Source organism: Lupinus angustifolius, unplaced genomic scaffold (assembly GCF_001865875.1).
Source record: "Lupinus angustifolius cultivar Tanjil unplaced genomic scaffold, LupAngTanjil_v1.0 Scaffold_182_26, whole genome shotgun sequence".
In the NCBI taxonomy this organism is placed as follows: domain Eukaryota; kingdom Viridiplantae; phylum Streptophyta; class Magnoliopsida; order Fabales; family Fabaceae; genus Lupinus; species Lupinus angustifolius.
The window spans coordinates 1-7,282 of NW_017726712.1; the positions used below are offsets into that span (position 1 = coordinate 1).

Below are 7,282 nucleotides of genomic sequence, written 5' to 3' on the forward strand. Positions count from 1 at the left end.
ACCTACATTGTCATATAGGTTGCATTAGAAAAGTTTAGAGAATAAGAGCATGTCGAATAGGGCTTAGAACTTGAAGTTGTAGCATGCATCTCTAGAGCTTTTCATGCATATCATTCATTCTTGTTTTCTCGATAAGTTTATAAAGTGAAAGTAAGAAAAGTTTGTTTTCTGAAAATTGTAAAATATGTTTTGTGAAAACCTTTGCATAATTTTCTCATATAGAATAGTTTCTTGTGAGTATTCTACTTAGTGTTTTTAAGTTGAGTTTACATTGTTATATTCGAGTATTCAGTACTCAAGAAAACTCAAAATTTGTTTCCATCAAGGAAAGTGATCTCTTGGTGAGTAACTTCAATTTCAAGAAGAGATCTTGTTGTTCTTCACAAAGACTGGGAGGTCTTGGTGCAAGCGATACCTGGCTGGGGCCTAATCGCGAAAAGATAGGTGGTCTTAGTAGGCGAGATAGAGAGGTCAAACTGAGGTTGTCAAGCTTGTTGACTCCAAGAAAGTAGCTTCTTAGTTTTATCGTTTATTGGAAGTTTGTGTGTATCAAACAATATTTGAATAGTGAAGAAGAAAAATCTCCCGAGATCAGAAGGGGAGGCCTGGATGTAGTTTATAGTGGACTACAAACGAACCAGGATAAAAATTTCCTTTTGCACAAGTTCCTAAGCCTAATCTCATTTACTTTTGCTTATTATATTCTTGCTAATTGAATTGATTTTGTATTACATGTTATAATCTGTGTAAACATCATTCTGCAATCTCTGTAATCAATTAATTGTATAAGGATTGGTAATCGGTAACTTGCATAGCAAGAAACCATTAAAATCAGTAATCTGCAAGAACACGTGATAATCGATTATCCACACGCATAATCGATTAAGTCCAGCATAGATTAATCGATTAATACCAAGCTTAATCAATTAAGTTCCGTAGTTTTATGTTTTGCGCAAAATATAGGAAAAGCGGAGTAAGTGATCCGCGACACCTATTCAACCCCCTTCTAGGTGTATTCTGATCTGTTGGTACCCAACAATATTTAAGTTAAAAATTTAATTATTAAGTATTTTTCTAACCAATCATATTTCATGACACGAACACAATATTATGTGACAAAAGATGTGATCTCTATTCGTACCAAACTCATAGTTCAACTAGGTTCTATATCTCTTTATATTCATCCATTTTATCAATGAGAGATTGAGAGGTGATATATGTCAGTGAACCTTCATATATAACCTGGTAAATATTTGAAGAGAGGATGTTCACTTACTCCAAAACTTATTTTTCATTTTAGCCATTAATTTTAAGAAAATCTAATAATTAGATATATTTATTAATTTAAACCATTCAATTTTACTAAAATTGATAGTCAATAATATTAAAAAACTTACTAAATGGATTCGTTGATAAAAGCTTATGTCCATAAGAGGGAAACCTAATCCAATGGATACAATTGATTAGTTCATAAAAAAACAGAAAGAGAAGAATGACTAAAGACACGAATGCAACTCCATTCACTTTCACTTTCACCTTCACCGATCTGAATAAGAACCAGTGCATGCATGTTACTCTACCAAGTTCAATTTCAAATTTCAAATTTATATATAAATTCAAATAATGGCGTCTTCTTATTCAGCTCCTCTTAGTACTACCCATGTATTCTTCTTCTTCATTCATTTATTTATTTCATAAATTTATAATTTTATTTGATTTGTTGTTGTTGGTATTATTTTTTAACTTAATTATATTCGGTCTTCATTTAGTACATTTATGTTTCTTAATGTATGTATATAATTATATAATCATAGTTGATTTGTGTATGTTTAAAAAATAGATGAGTAGTTTGTGTAATTTCACTAAAACTCGAGAGTGTCAATATAATTTTACTAAAACTTGTAAGTGTTAGTATAATTTCACTAAGACTCTAGTTGTGAGTGTAATTTACTTTTATTTTAATCCTAAACTTATTTCACAGATTTTTGTCACCAACTAGATTCTCCGAAATATGATTAAAACTAAGTGCATGTCCATTTAATCTTTCTGGAATTGACATAAGCTTTCAAGTACAAAAATGAGGTTTTACCTTGTTACAAACTAGTAGTTAACTGCACTATTAATTTCTTTAGATATATTTTTCTAATGAGTGTTTTTACCTCGTACACTTAGTAGTCTTCTGAATAAAAAATCAATCTCATATACAAACATACATAATACTGCATTCTAGAAACTTAACTGTTCAGCTGGACCCATTTTCATTTTCCATGTGGGTCTATTACTCGTTGGAATTATCGACTCCTTGCTTCCATAGAAATTTCATCAATCTATGTCCCTACCAACTTTACCAAATGCATAATAATGCAAAAAGCAAACCATAATTACCTGGAACTTGGTACGAGCAAGGTTATGTGGTCCATTTCGGCATCTGGTAACTTTATATATTAGTACTTTATGACATGTATATAACAAATCCGGTAAGTGGTACATTATATGATTAATTCGGTATGTAAACTAAATAAGAGAATTATGTAACTATGATGCAAACTGTATAATATAACTCGGCCAGCAAAGTCTTTGTATCTAAATCTCTTGCTTATTTCTAGGTTTTGTCTTACAGAACTTGCTAAGATCATTGAGTGTGTAAATGGAAAGGGGAGATTGGTTTTGCCTGTTTTCTATCGTGTCGATCCATCGGAAGTGAGACATCAAAGAGGGAGCTATGGAGAAGCATTAGCTAAGCATCAAAAGACGAAGAATGTGGGAGAATGGAGACTGGCTTTGCATAAAGCAGCAAACTTGTCTGGTTGGGATTTCAAACAAGGGTACCTCACAACTATTTCAATTTCTATAATAATTTGCACTTCAACTTTTAAACATTATATTTGAAGTTGTATGCATTTTTCTATATTTTTTTCATTTATTTTATGCTATAATACGATTCATATAGGATTTATTTACGGTGTACTAATTTTAATTTGTACTAAAGAGGACTTTTGTATAGTTCTTGTTTTAAAGTGTCAAAAGGAAACCAAAAGTAGAGGAAGTTAATTTACTTATACAAATTATTTTATTTGTGTTAGGATAAAATCCAAAAGTATATAGTAAACAAAAGGAAATATGTATGCAATTGTTTCATGGCTCTCTTTTTTCTCTCTCCTTATTTTTCAGATATGAATATGTGTTTATTGGAAAGATTATTGATGAAGTCTCAAAAAAGCTTAACCATATTCCTTTACATATCGTTGATTATCCTGTTGGAATAGAGCCTCGGGTACGAGAAGTAAACAAACTTCTTAGAGTTGGGTTTGATGATGACAAGGTTAAGATGGTAGGGATTTGTGGGATTGGTGGAATAGGTAAAATAATAATAGCATGTGTTGTATACAATTCAATTGCGGATCGGTTTGATGCTTTATGCTTTCTCTCCGATATTAGAGAAAAATCAAATAAGAATGGTCTGGTATCACTCCAAGAGACACTAAAACTAGAAATGGTTGGGGAGGATATTAGGCTGGGAGATGTGAATCAAGGAATTCCAATTATAAAAAGGAGGCTCAACCAAAAGAAAGTGTTATTGGTTCTCGACGATGTTGACAAATTGCAGCAGTTACAAGCATTAGCTGAAAGGAGTAATTGGCTTGGTTCTGGTAGTAGAGTTATTATAACCACAAGGAATAAGCATTTACTACTTCAACATGGAGTTGTAAGTTTTATGGTGTGAAAGAATTCAATAGTGAGGAAGCTCGTAAATTGTTTACTTGACATGCCTTTAAAAGTAATGAAAATGATCCAAGTTATGCGAACATGTCAAATCGCGCAATGCGCTATGCCAATGGCCTTCCATTGGCTTTGAGTATAATTGGTTCGAACTTGTTTGGTAAAAGACTAAAAGAATGGGATTCGACATTAGATAACTACGAAAGAGGGACAAACAAAAGTATTCATGAAATACTTAGAGTAAGGTATGAGAGTTTGGAGGATGATGAGAAGGGAATTTTCCTTGACATTGCTTGTTTCTTCCAAGGTGAGAGAATGAAGTGTGTTATCAACATGTTGCTACATGGTCGTGGCTTTCGACTAGAGTATGGTATCAGAGTTTTGATTCAGAAATCTCTCTTAAGGGTTACATATGGTCTTGTAAGTATGCATGATTTAATAGAGGAAATGGGAAAAGAAATTGTGAGGAAAGAATCGCCCGTAGAGCCTGGCTATCGCAGTAGGTTATGGTTCTATGAAGACATTATTCATGTTTTAGAAGAAGACATGGGAGGATGAGGAGGAGGAGGAGATGTGTGCTTGCAATTTGTTAGATGAATTTCTTCCTATTTATTGCACTTGCTTTCCCAACATAGAAACATTACACCTAGGCACTAATAACTTCACAATACTTCCTTCATGTATTGAAAAGTGTCTCTACTTTAAAAGCCTCTATTTGGATGAATGCAAGAAGCTTCAAAAAATTATGGCACTTCCACCAAACATTGAACATTTGTCACCAAAGAATTGCATATCCTTGACTTCACAGGCAACAAGCTTATTATTGATTCAGGTGCTTCACTTTTTCTTAGCTTCTCATAATTATAATTAAGATATTATTGTATTAGTGCAGCTTAAATCTTACTAGATAAACTTCTCCAACACACCCCTTAGGAAAATTTCATAGTTCTGGCCTTGCATGAAATGCACTGAAAGTCCTTCTATTTATTTTTCCCAGAACAAAATTTCCAGATTGGTTTGATCATTGCAACAAGGTATCTTTCTGGTATCGCAACAAATTCCCAGCAATTGTTGTATGTTTTGTTTTCGGATGTTTAGACAAAGAGCCAACACATTTGAGGCCCAAGTTCTATTTGTTCATCAATGACATGGCACCACTCATTTTTTATACTAGTTTCAGTTTCATAATGTTGAGAGATCATATATATCTCTTCGATCTACAACGAAAAGTGGGACTTCCTACACATCATCTTGATCAGTTAGTTTCTGAAGATGAGTGGAATCATGTGGAGATTCTTTGTATAGATATTGCTTTAGAATTGTCGATAGGTAATGCTATTGTTAAATGGAGTGGTGTGTATGTGTACAAGGAGGGGAATAGCATGGATGATGTTTGTTTTCGAAGTACTAATCCTAAAAAAAACTTATGATTTGGTGGATCGTCACGCTTGGGTTAAGAAACAACGCATTCACAAATGAATGACTTCATAGTCATGTTACTCATGTGCAATGATATTGAGGAGTATTAGTGAAACAACTTATAACAATGGTATGAATACCTATTTTTGTCCGGCCTATAATACTTTTTCAAAAAAAGTGACGAATAAATAATATAAAATTATTTGAGAATTTTCTACCAAAAAATGACATTGTTTAGGTATCCCAAAATACCCACATCACCCATCAATTTCTCACCCACCTTTCACTCACTCATGAGTCCCTAACCATCCTACTCTGAAAGGAACCCCACTCTCACAACTTCCATACATCTCACTCTCCCATCCCCACTCCTACAAGAAACCACCCACATTTTCCCCGTAAAATCCACAACAACCCCAAGATATTCTTCTTCCACGGTTACATAAGAGGATAATAAAAAGACATCACCTTCCATCATCAACATTAACCTTTTTTCCATAAAAAAACACTCAATCTTAAAAACTTTTTCTTTCTTCATCTTACTTCAACCATCTTTATTTCTTTCTCTTTTCACTCTCATCATCATTTTCAACCCCAAACCTCTCTTATTAATTGAAAACCAGCACATAGGTGAAGAGGATGGAGGGAGTTCCCAATTGGTAATGGGGTTCTAAGTGTGAAAATGAAAAGGAAAAAAGCACAGGCAAAGAGAAAAAAGTTTGCTTTCATGAGAAGTGGATTTGTCTCATTCAAACTTGTCAAGTCTAACCCACCTAAATCCTACCCATTTATCTCACACCATCTCTTCCTCTCTCACCTTAAGACACACATCATCTCTTCCTCACCCAAAAACACACAGTGATGGTAATATAAAAAAACTCATTAAATTTACTATATTCTTATAAACCTGTTGTTTCTAATCATTGTAGGCTAACTCAGCATAAGCAGAAACACCAAGGTTGCAACATGGCTCGACAGAGTGCACATCATCATTGGAACAAATTGCAGCAGATTATCTTGATGCAACAAAATGCAGAGTGGACTCTAATGCAGATATACCAAGTTTGCAGCCTCAAAGAATAAAGTTCTATGAGTAATAGATTGATGTTGTCTCAACCAAGTATCAACCTGTCCAACGGTTCCATGCCTATCAATCAAGTCCTATACCATCTCAATCTCATGGATGTTGATATTAATAAGGACAAGCATGGCAATACCAATGCAGGAAGAATTAGTTTGGGTCAATCTCATAGGGTTGATATATTAAAGGGCCATTTAAGTTGTATTACCAAAATAGTAGTTTGTTGTGCATTGTTAGGTAGTATCATTCTATTTTTAGCAAGTTTGCTAAGGATTAGTTAGGCTTTGTTACCCTTTTAGTTTGTTTTGGTTTCTCTTCATTCTTTCTTTTAGTATTGTGTATATATAGCCTTGGTTAAGCTATTCTTTGTAACACATTATGATTCAATAATAAGAAAGAAATAAGTATTTTTCCTTTTCCTGCTTGTGTTCTTCTTCTTCTTCTTCAAAGTCTTGAAGTTTTGTTTACCATCCATGGAAATCACATTTCTAAGATGGTATCAGAGCATCTTTTGATGCTCTACTGCATATACTCTTATAAAACTTCTGCTCTTCTTCTCCTACCTTCTTCTTAAAATCATGGCAACCTCGATTAGTATCATCAACCTCATCAATGATCCGTCCATCCTCTATTATATGCACCCCATTGAGAATCATGCATCTGTTTTAGTTACACCCCCTTTTTCAGGAACCAATTACCATTCTTGGTCAAGGAAAAGGATGATGGCACTGAAGTATAAGAACAAACTTCATTTCATAGATGGAACTCTTCCAAAACCAAGCATATATGATCCTTCTTTTGGATCTTGGGATAGATGCAATACTCTTGTCCTTTCATGGATCAATCACTCATTGGACAGATCTATTCTTCGAAGTGTTCTTTTGGATGGATTCAACATTTGAAGTATGGGAAGACTTGAAAGAAAAATACTATCAAGGGGATGTGTTTAGGATTTGTGATCTTCAGGAAGAAATACATAGTGCAAGGCAGAGAAACAAATCTATTAATGCTTATCATACACAACTGAAAAGCTTATGGCAAGAACTGGAAAATTTTAGACAT

At 33.7% G+C, this 7,282-nt stretch overlaps 1 pseudogene; it reads left to right on the plus strand.

Moving 5' to 3' along the window:
• Nucleotides 1-2,541: 2,541 nt before the first annotated feature.
• On the plus strand, nt 2,542-4,300 carry LOC109340511 (annotated as a pseudogene).
• Nucleotides 4,301-7,282: the final 2,982 nt, after the last annotated feature.